The sequence below is a fragment of the Anser anser genome, assembly GCF_964211835.1.
Source record: "Anser anser genome assembly, chromosome: 9".
Lineage (NCBI taxonomy): Eukaryota > Metazoa > Chordata > Aves > Anseriformes > Anatidae > Anser > Anser anser.
In genome coordinates, this window is record NC_139729.1 from 21,953,610 (window position 1) to 21,965,639 (window position 12,030).

The 12,030-nt window shown below is 40.1% G+C and overlaps 1 protein-coding gene across 6 annotated transcripts in view; it reads left to right on the top strand.

Annotated features, from left to right (window-relative positions):
• Positions 1-12,030, top strand: part of TBL1XR1 (TBL1X/Y related 1) — a 111,432-nt gene that overhangs the window by 73,110 nt on the left and 26,292 nt on the right. The gene's annotated exons all lie outside the window — the stretch shown is intronic.

The window sequence follows — 12,030 nt, forward strand, 5'->3', positions numbered from 1 at the left end:
TTTGGTGGTGTGTTTTATTTTTTCTTCTTCCAAGTACTAACGTCTTGGCTTCCTAACGGAAAATATGAGTATGTAGTTCAGAGGGCAAATACCCAGACCGTGTGCTGTTATCAGACTCTTTTTAAGTTTAATGTATAGTAATGATTTTGCAATTGTTTGCTTAAAATGTATGTAACTGTAATCCCTCTATCACTCCTCTAGACTTTGCATACTTTTCTTAAACGTACTTTCTTATCTTCAGTCTTCTCTGTCCTACATGGCTAGAGTTGCAAGGCAGACGAGATTACCTTACTTCTACTAAAGGGAAAATTCATTCTGAACCCGTCTAGCAACAGCAGTGCTTACGCATTGTGCAAGAGCACAATCGAGTATTTGTTCTTTCAGCAGCAGCTAGCTGATACTGCGTTTGTATCTGCAGAATTGTTAATATATGCTGTAATTTAACAAATGGCTTGTGGGTGTAGCAGATGTCTTTTCTTTCTTTTTTCTTTTTTAAATCACTATCCCTGAAAGTTTTTTAGCAAGCCCTCCTTGTGTACTATCTTAGGTCTATAGAGGGCACTCAAAGACAGAGGGAGTTGGTTTTAAAAAGCCTTATCTGGCAAGTAGGCCCCCACAACCTAGAAAAGGAAATTGCTGACTGTTCTTTATGGCCTTGCTCTTGCAAGGTACTATTGTACTGGCTGTGCTCCAACAAATCACTTAAGCAATTGAAGTCAACGGGACTGTAACAAGTTTGAAATATTCTTCTGGATTAATCCATAGCTCCTTATACTTTCACAAGTTCCTTTCCATCTTCTAAAAACAAGATGGGGTACACACAAATTTCCTAATGGGATTCCCTAGTCAACCTAAGAAACTAGTAGTAGGTCCAGCTGTGTTGGTTGCCATTAGAAGATGCAAGTGAATGGGTGTAAAGACTGAAATTATTTTCCCTGTTGTCATTGCATTAGGGTGGTACAGCTAAAATATTTGGGCATGGTAGTATTCACAGTGTGTGTTTTCCAGCCTTATAGGTAGATAATACCTTGAGCATGCCTAAATAACGCATGTAGACTTGAATTTGTTTCTAAATCTTGGAGTGGAAGAAAAATAGGCTTTCAGATTTATTCTAGAGAAATGGCATCATGAAGGTTTGAGTAGCGTTACTCAATATTAAAAGGCAATTCTGTAAAGTAAAAACATCTCAGCTTTATAAATATTGTAAGAAAAGATGATGGGAGCTCTTTGGAGTCTGAAAAATACAGAGAATTTTTCAAAATGTTGCGAGCAATTTGTGCAGTCCTTATTAAAGTATAATGTAATCTGACAAAGTCACGGACTTCTTCACCTCTATCATCTCTTTATTTTCAAATAACACTCCTATTACTGGAAATGGGTGAGCAGAATTTTTCACGTATAGAACCTGTGATTCCTGTGCTGGAGGTGAGGTAAAGATAATCTAGCAGAGCGGGTTTCTTTTTTTCAAAAGCGGTCCTACCAAGTTTCTTTAAATCTGAACTAGCAGTAGTTAATGTGGTAGCTTAATTCTGCAAAAGATAGCATAGAGGTCACTTGTGGGACAACTTGAAGACAATTTCACTGCAGCTGCTTATGTAATAGTAGCCTCCAGTTATAAGCCATGATACATTTCCATCTCTGCTGATGTTTAACTCTTCCGAGAGGAACTGTTTTCTCTAAACAAAACATGAAACCATGATCATGTTTCTAACTACACCAGCAGAGGAGACTGTTTAATTCAAAATACCGCCTTTTAATGGAGGGGGGAGTACTTATCATGTAGATGATGTATCTTCAGGTTTTAAATAGTTTGTTTCAAGGGGAATTAATTAAAAAATTTGTGAGTACAGATGTTTGATGTTGCCCTAAGCAGTGAGAAAGAAGAGGAAATGTCTTGGTTTTGAACCTCTTGTCTGAACTGGATCCATTGAGACTTTTTCAACCCATTTTACAATAGTTTCTTTAGTAGACTCTCTTGGATCTATTGTACAAAACAATCAGTTTAAAATTTTAAAGTTTTTTGGTGTATGTGTATAGACATTCATGTAAGCATTTGTATACAGCTTTGAAGGGTGCTTCCGTCACAAAAACGTTCTGTACAACAGGTTGCTTTGGTACATTTTTTATATATATATGCGCTAGGTGCTATACGGAAGTGTAAATAGTTTTCTTTTAAAACACCTTTTAATATTGTGTTGAAATACATTTTGTATCCCTCTACAAGTGTATTCAGATTCCTTTTATTAGTCAAAGACCCTCTGTACTGTGCCAACTGAGCAAGAAGGACATTTGGTTCATCTCTTCAATCTTAAGAGAAAACCTGTGCGATTTGCTTCTACAGATACAGGTGACTTTACACTGTGTAGGAGCCATCTGGGGCTGTTCATCTGGGCAGGCATGTTCATAGCGTCTCTAGGAATGTTTCCTTTACAATAGTGTAAATATATCTCTAGACTTAACCAAGGAAGAATCAGATCTTGGCACTCATTCAACATTGCCCGTAGTCTAGGATAATTTGTTAGGTAAAATATTTCATTTTCAGAAAACGAGGAAGGAAGCTTGTTTTTATTTTTCAGTGTTCAGTAAAAGAAAAGACCGCTCTTGATGATTGAGACACTGGAACAGCTCCCAGTAAAGAAAGGATATACTGCAGAGTATGGAAGATCTTGTCAAGGATGATGACTGTACTGTATGTATTTTCTGTGTTTTATAGGCCCATCACCTCAGCATATACACTATTCTTAATATTTTGCCCAAAGACCCTTGATACAGCTTCATTTAGGAGGGAGGATGGAACAAAAACAAACAGATGCTGAAGGTAGGAAGGGAGATTGAATCACTGGCTAGACGACCTCTGGAAGCATAAGCAAGTTTTTTGTTAAATGCATATACTTAAATGGAAAAATCGGTGCTATTTCATAAGGAAATAGAGGTACAGCTAACATAGATTGAGATACTCTCTGCCAAAATACACAGTAGTAAGGCCTAGATAGTGCTTTTTGCTCATGACAACTGGAACAGTCAAGCTTTGAGATACGGTACAGAGTGGGATGTGGAGATGCTGAGACTGAATGTGTGTATGCACTATGGTGTGCAAAGAACCTGAAAACTACGTAAATTGTGGAGGGACACCTGCAGGCTTAGGAAATGTTCTGGCCCTTGTTGGACGGTTACTGGGGCGAGGTGTTTCTGTCATAGCTACCTGTGTCCTGGCAAGCGCCCCGTGTGTGCAGCTCTCCTTGTGGGGTGCAGTGGCTTGTCCCACAGTGGAAGCTGGGCCATCTGCTCCGCAAGTCATTTCCTTAACTCATTCTAGAGCGTGTGGTGGAGATGACAGCTGCAAGAAAGAGCTGATAAGAGAACAGTAGCCCAGGAATGCCCAATCTTTCATGTCAGTCTTTTACCATATGTTGCTTGTGCTGTCACAAGGGTTTTAGTTCTGCCGTGCTCCATCTGAGCAGTTACAAAGCTGCTGAGCAATCCTTAACTCCACCTGCTCAAACACTGCTGCCTTGGATCCTAAGAAGGCATCACCTCCAAAAGCAGTTCTCTGTCCCCACGACCCACGCCACCAGCCCTTAGCTTGCCTCTGGACAGATGTTTCCAGACTCATCTCAGCAAACTCCTGCTTGTCCTGCTGTTTTGGCTGGGCAGTGCATCTGAGAGGTTGCTTGGCTTTGGGGTTGCTTTATTTCTCTATTTCTTCTGTAATAGATTGCACCAGTATTGCAGAACGGCATACAGGGCAGTGGAAGCAGAAATGAAAATGTTACTTCAGTCTCATTTTTTATTTTTAGGTTGTAAATATAAAATAAGACAACTGCATTGATCGTACTGTGTGCCACAGCACAGACAAGTCATTGCGTGCGGTCATCGTGCCTGCGGCTGATGCTTCATGTGTTGCCATACCCAGCCTCATCAGGAGGGTTAAGATCATGGGTATTAAATCCCTATCAAAATAATTGATTTGAATTTAACAGATGAGAAGATCTTTGAATATATGAAAGCCAGAATGTAATGTCTGTCAGACAGTGTTTAATTATTTATTTCTTTATTTCATGTTTTTTGAGAGAGATGTGAACTTGGTCTTAGAAGGTACCCAGAGAAGGCAAGTACTTTACATCCTCTTAATTAGAAGTCAATTTTAATAAGGCTTCTAAGTGTTTATGTGTTTCTGGAAAATTTAGCTACCTAATTTCAAAGTCCATCAGAAGTTAAATCTTGAGGTGCTAAAGTAAATACATTAGGTTTATGATCCCCTTTAACACTTATTTTTCCAAAGTAAATTAAGTGGTTAATTCATTTTAATTCTTTCAGCTCCCTTTTCTGAGGAGTGCCCTGATATAGTTATTTCTTCCTACTTACTAGTCTTTAATTAAAAAAAAAAAAAAAAAGCTTGAAGATGGTTTCGTACTCTCCTGGTGTACATGGTTTTGTTTGCATTGGTAACTGATTTGTTATTTAAGCTCAGATACTGCAATCTGATTGTTCTTGTAGAAAAGCGTGCTAGCTATAAGACAGCTTTTAAAGACCCAGAGAAGCAGTTTGCTCCTTTTTTAATACTGTCGTTGCATTCAGTTTCATTAGACTTTTATTTGGGAATGAAAAGCAAGTGTTGTAGGTGGAGTGGTTGTGAGGAAAGTACGTTTTGCTTTGCAGATAAGCGATATAATAAGGCAGGGATAGTTGGAGGCATGTGGGAACAAACACATCAAATGTAGATTTACAAGTTTTCTTTTTTTTAAATGTTCATATGGCCAGTTGCACATATATGTTACTTTTGGTTTTGCAGAAGTTTTTTTTTTCCTTTTTTCTTAGGTTCTCAGTTCATAATGGTTATTTACCCGCATATTCCCACTGGTTCATTTAAGGCTACTTTAGTAACTCAGGTAGATGTGAAAATACTTGGTAAAGGAAATAGAGTTGAGTTTTTAATCTGAGGGTAAACTTTCTTAAGCCTTCCTCATTCATGCATAATGCTACAGTCAATCGTGGGTTACATGTCTTTAAATCTTTTTGGTGAACATCTTGGGGCTAGAAAAAGCTTGTCAGCTTATGTTTAATTTATTCCAGGCTTTTAGGATATGTTTCGTGGCTGTAGAGAACTTTTAACACTAAATATGATCAACGTTGGCACATATTTTCAATACCAAATTCCACCGTTCAGCTGCAGTTACATTCTCAACATGTTTAATATCTGGGTTAATGTAGAATAACATGTCTAAAGTAGTGTATTTCTACTATTGACATTTATAAGTACCAATCTACCTGTCCATGACTCATAAGTAATACTGGCCTTGTCCCAAGTAGTCAGGAGGCATTATAAAAACATACTGTAATCCTAATACCATTAATTCATTGTTTTCCCTATCTGAAGGGCACAGTTGGCTTTTTATTCAGCCCAGTTAGAAAAAAAAAGAGAAATAAATCAGGCTTCCCCTCCAGTAAGTAGCAGGCTCTGATCTTTTCTCCTGGAAAGAGTCCAGCGGAGGGCCACAACGATGATACGGGGCCTGGAGCATCTTCCCTATGAGGAAAGGCTGAGAGACCTGGGTTTGTTCAGCCTGGAGAAAAGAAGACTGAGAGGGGATCTCATCAATGTGTATAAACACCTGAAGTGTGGGAGACAGAGGGATTTGGCCAACCTCTTTTCAGTGGTTTGTGGGGACAGGACAAGGGGTAATGGACACACGATAGAGCGCAGGAAGTTCCGCACCAACACGAGAAAGAACTTCTTCACGGTGAGGGTGACGGAGCACTGGGACAGGCTGCCCAGGGAGGTTGTGGAGTCTCCTTCTCTGGAGATATTCAAGGCCCATCTGGACGCCTACCTGGGCAACCTGCTCTAGGGAACCTGCTTTGGCAGGGGGGTTGGACTCGATGATCTTTCAAGGTCCCTTCCAACCCCTTCAGTTCTGAGATTCTGTGATGTAGTTGCTCTTGATTAACAATCACTAGAGCTGGGGTGATATCTTTCGTGTTAGTGGTTTATATTTTCCTGACTCGAAATTGTAATAAGTTGTAATTGAAAGTTCTTCTCCGTGTCCTGTGAGGTTGCTAGATTTTTTTCTTTTTCATACTCCATTATTCTATTTTCTCATAGAGGTTTTCCATTTCACCCTCTGTTTTTCAGAAACAGTGGACTCGGAGCTGTTAGTAGTCACAAAACATCTGCCTCAGGAAAAAATTGGCAGCTTTCATGCACTCACAAGGGAATCTCAAATAAATTATTTGTTATCCCCAAACTAGATGTTGCCAGAGTACATAATTCCAAAACTTCTTTTGTCATGGGAAAAGTATATAAGCCTAGGCTTAATAATGGGGAAACAAGTCAGTTTAATTTACATTTAGAATAGGTCAACACCTCTTCACCTGCTCTGTGAGCAGAACACCTAGTTAAATCTTTTTTTTTTTCTCCCTGATCGAATTGTATGTTTGTATCCTCACTGCAGAAGTTATGTACTATGACTGATAGCCCAAAAGCTTTTTGAAGTTATGTAGCAGCCGGGAAAGGCACTCATCCAGTTTTGTGAATCCTTTACTCCAGACAGGTTCATGGGACAGCTCTTCTCTCTGCCACGTGCTACAGGAGATGCTTTTCTTGCTCCATGTATGTGGTTAGGATTAATGTACTTCTCTTAACTTACAAGTTGAAAACAAAACCTGTACTTGATGCTAGCTTTGCTGGTGCTAGAAAGCTGAGATGAGCGCTCAGGCTTATATACCGAGGGCAGGACATGTGAGGGGGTCCTCTGTTGGACAAGGTCCAGGTTGTGTAGCTGCATCCAGGCCAGTGTAAGCATGGTTGGTTTTAGTTTGTCGCTTGGTTGCTCACTGGAAGGAGAGATTGGGCTCAAAGAAATGCAGGAATTTAGGATAATTACCTGAGTAGCACAAGCAACCTAATAAAACATAAAAAGCTAGCATTTCACAGAAGACATTTCACAGAAGACCCACCCCTTGAGGCCATGAGGCACTTGTCGTCTCCAATGAGTGATTCAAAACTTTAGACCCTACCAAAACCCACAACTGTACAGTTGAATGCAAATACTCTCAGACCCCGATGCAAGGCCTTCTTGGGTTCCTAAAGGCTCGTCTCCGCAAGCACTAGGGCACATCAGAAGAACATCTGGGGTCTTTCTGTATTCTGTTTGGTTATGAAGAAGTTCTACGTGAGCAGCACGCAGTGGAGTTGAGCGGAGTGCCCAGCCACGGGCTGCAGAGGCCAGCGCTGTGGGGAGGCCCAGGCTGGCTCCGGCAGGTGCCATGGTGCCCCGGGCCTGCACGCCGCTCTGCCTGCCCCGCTCCTGCGCCCGTGCACGTGCTGCTGGCTTGTACCTCTGCTGGGCTCTGTTGTTCTGGGCAGACATGGCTTCAGATCACCTCCTTTCAGTGTTATTATGGGCATTATTCAAAAAAACTGTCTAATGAGGAACCCTATGTGGTAAACAACACCGAAGTGAGTCAGGCAGAGGCCTTGTGTCCTGCAGGTGCTTCAGGATGTGGCTCAGGGCGCAAGTCTAAACAAACAAGGAAAAATAAAATAGTTTAGGTGGAATAAAAATCACTGGTGTTAAAGATGAATTGAATCTTACTCAACTACCAGATTTTACTGTGCAAATTGTTAGGAACTCGTCTGTTGTAACAGAAAAGCATTGAAGGAAGAACAGAGTGAGAAATTACTGAAGGACGTACAGATAAAGTCAGCGCTCCTGCAAGTGTTCTGAGAGATGAATGCAGGAGAGCAGAGTTAGCGTAGGCAACGTGTGGTGAGGAGGTGAAAAACAGGGCAAATGCATGACCACAGGCTCAAGATTGCATGTCAGATCAGGAGGTGAAAGCCAGAAGATGGATCACCAGCTTGAAGATAGCAAATACAATGGAGAGAAGATGTAAAAGGGTGACAACGCTGTGAAATGGAAGAGGAATCCATACACCTTTTGTGGAAAAAATCCCTAGTCGAGATAGGGATGCTCTTCTAGGCATGCAGAGATACCTTTCCACCGTTTACTATGAGAACTGCAGGTGCTGTTATGTTACCTTCTGGTAGCATTATAAATATATCGGTCGTAACAAACAGAATTGGTGCCAGGCTGCATGGTCACTAAGCACCATTCCACAAAACAAAAAAGTTGAAAACGAATTTATTACAAAAGCATGCTAAAACTTTAGTAGTTTGCATTGACAGGTAAGCAGCATTAATTCAGGCTCAGAATGAATCTTCTTTGTAACCCATCAGTATGCAGGGCAGCAGCAGCAGCATAGTGAAAAACTGTGTCACTGTTAGTGCACCAATATCCATCAGCTCAGGCGATTGATGTAGATGTAATCACTGTCTCTAATAGAAGTGAAGTCAGGGTAATGGAACATTGTCACAGGATCAATGTCTCCTGTTTTGAAAATAAACCCACTCAGCTTTGCCTTTGCATTTATGTAGCAGCAGGCGACCATATCATTCAATTCAGTTGACACAGTCCCTTAGAGCTCTGAATGATCTATTGTGGGAACATCAGGAACAACATACTGGAAAAAATGGAATGTTCTTGATCAGGCTTACACGCCATGGGATTCAGTGGGTTTTCCAGCAGTGAAAATGAGAATAAATCAGCTGAGAGCACAAACTTAGCATGGTACAGAGATCATTAACTCCATTTTTAGCTTCAGTAGTTTAATTTCTGCCCATTCTTGATCAAAAAGTTTGACCCATAGCACTTGTGCTCATTTTTTGATGATGTGTAGTCACAAATAGAAGACATTTTTGGATGATGCTCCTCCCCTCCCTTAGTCTCAGCAGAAGCTCTTGATAAGGCTTTATTTTGACTGATTCAAGTGCTCTTCTCATTCACTTATTTTCTCTGAAATTCTTACACAGCTTGATCCAAGTGAGGATTAAGGGGTGTGCTCCCACATTCATCCATAATTAATCTTTCAGTAGAGCTTTATGCAACACAGAACATTAACAGTCATATATTTGCACGCTTAAAACTGGGTGGATGTTTAAGAGGTATATTGCATTGGATTTTATACAACATAGCAGGTAACGCTTATTCCAATTTTAATATTTCTTGCATTTGATAAATCTATTGGTTTTCTGTGTCTAGATCCAGAGAATATCAGCAGGTTGCTATTTCAGCACTTACTCAGTGAAGCTGTTAAGCAATTTGACAAAGCTTTCGTGAGGCAGGGTCTATATAGTTGATTGCAAAAGTCTTAATTTGTTTAAATTAGGTATTCCTGAAGATTTGTAACTTGGTCTAAAAGGACATGACCTAAGAATGGAATCTCTGCAACTTGCTTGATTCCACTGTTTGTGTGATGGCCCCCCAGTAAGAAATTTTTCCATTCTGGGGGCAGATGTGTCTCTCTCGAGTAATGCCAAGCGTTTATCCGGTGCTTCCTTCTCCTGTGCAGAATACATACAGGTTAGTTACTATGCATAACCTAGAAGGTGGATTTTGCAGGTCATGTTTTGAAGTAATCCATGCTGACCGAAGCTATACTACTTTTTCCTCAGGTAAATGTGATAATTCTGGTAATCAGTCAGAAGCTAACTGTTTCTAATCAGCTTTAGAAATGCCACATTGCCAGTTTTGCTGCCAGGAGCATTTGGCTAGCTTGTGTGGAGGTAGGACAATCTAACCATGAAGATCCTTCCCATAGAGCTGCTGGCTCTTCCTATCTGAACAGTTGCTTTGGTCTGGATTAGATGGTCCATCTATATTTTCATAATGTTTGGTTGTCTTTCCTCCTGTTCTCTGAAAAATGGTTTAAGTATTGAAAGAGGGTTGTGACTTGCTAACTAGTACTTCTGGACAATTTTCATTTAATCCTAGTTTGCCTCCATCAGTGGATTTGAGCTCTGTGCTTAAAAGCCCCCTCTCTGTATTCACCAGAGTGAGACGGGATGTTTGGTTTTGGGATCTTGTGGAGAGTCAAGCAAGGGTTGCTTTCATAAAGTATTCAAAATTGAAACAAAACTTTCTTTCTGGTTACTTTACTGGCATATGGATGCATGTTCTAAGCAGCTGGATTTGACTTCTAAATTTTGAAGGAATAACATTTGGTCCTGAAGAACTACTTCCATTTCAACAAGTTTGTAATTATTGTGCAGCAAAGTTGTTCCTGGAAAAAAATGTCTATTTTAATTGTCCCCGAAACTGTTGAAAGGTTTTAAAATTACTGATATGTGATTTCTCTTTGCTATTCTGACATAGGAAATGAGGAGAAAAATCTCCCACCTGCCTCTCAATATCTCTTCTTGTGGTGCACTGTAACAGGAAAAAAAGTTTAAGAACCTAAACAGCACTGAGTAGCAGTAGCAGAAATATCTCCAGTCAATGTAGGGATTTACAAAAAACGACTGCCAAGAATCACCATCAGATGTCCAGGAAGCTGTGTTTTTAATTCCAGAAAGCACGGAAGTTGCAGCTTTTTAGCCATTGCATGGGAAGTGTGATATTGAATATACTGTCACTGGTCTCTGCTGGAACAGCCGGAATCCCAATCTCCTGGGTCACATAGCATATGACTTTGGGGAGGAGATTCATAGTTCAGTAATTAAATACTACTTTGCTCTAGGCAAAACCAACAAATAGGCTTCATCTGCAGCTTATTTTGCAATAGTACTCAGGACTGTGCTTGGCGTTTCTGGGGATTGAGTACTCAGATAAGTAGACAGTAACTGTTATTTTTAGCTGAGGGTTTGGGTGGTGATTTTTTTTCCCCTTTCAGGGTTGTAATTCTTTTTCTTCAGAAAATTGGAAACTGGCTTTGTCATCTCGTATGCTTCATACTCTCAAATTGGCACGGAAAGACAGAGACTGTTGCCATAAATTAGGTCACTAAAGCTGAAGTACAGAATACAAATATTTATTGCCTGAGCTAAGGAAAACAATTCAGATGAGGAAAGGAAAATTTATTTTTTTTAGTATTTGGAAATGAAGCTGTATTCTTGAGATGAAAAGTAAAAACAAAGCACTAGAGTGAAAAGATGAACGTGTAAGAAGCATCTCATGCTTTAAGTTGCTTATAAGGAAAACTACCAAAGGTTGACCATATGATAAATCACGAAGAAGGTTAATTAGGTAGAATTACAGATTATTTTTTTATGCAGGTTGACAGTTGACATATATTATTGAGAGAAAAAAAAGGGGGAGGGCATTTAAAAATAGCAATTTAGAGATAAAGTAAAAATGCATAAAATGAGATAACATTAAAATGTATTACAACTGAGCTTATACACGTAATTTTAAAAATGTTTTCCTTTAAATTCAAAAGGTTGGAAAGAATTCCTAATTGCAGATTTATCAGGTAGTTGGAGAATCTTAATAAGGGCTCATTCATATTGTGTGCTCTCTCAAATGAAGATGTGAAAGAGCAAATGGAGTTGTTTAGAGTAATTAGTCAATACAATTAAAAGAAGAAAAAAAACGTGTCTTGTAAAGTATGAGGAAACATTCATTCTGATTGAAATGAATGTCTAATAATATATGCAGGACATCCAACATCCATTTAAAATACATGGCTCACCAGTTTGTTTATAGAAGTTTTCCATTATACCGTTTCTAAGCGGTTATGGATGAAAACTTCTCTCAAACACTTCTTGCTTAAGTTTGGAAGCAGTTTGGTGTAGAACTGCTGTGCCTTAGGAAGAGCCCTGGGAGAACGCTGTGAGTAGGAGGGCAGCCAGCGGGAGCACGGCTCCGTGGACCCCATGCTAAAGCTTCAGTTCTGCAACCTGCTCACGGTGCGCTTTGTGTCTTGAGTGCCGTCCTGCTGAAACATCACAAATCCAGGGCTTTGCCCTTTTGGTTTTCTTCATCACCTCTGGTATTGGTGCCTTGTTTTCTTAATCAACCTGGATGCAGGGATGCAGTTGGACAAGAGGCAGAGAGGTCAATGCATCTGTGCTGTGCCTGTGCTGTTACCTGTCCTCCGAACCACTGGGACAGCACGCGTAGCTGTCAGGTTCAGCAGGTGTAAAGCAAATTTGTAATAAAATTATCCAAAGGACTTGTATGCAGCTTCAGG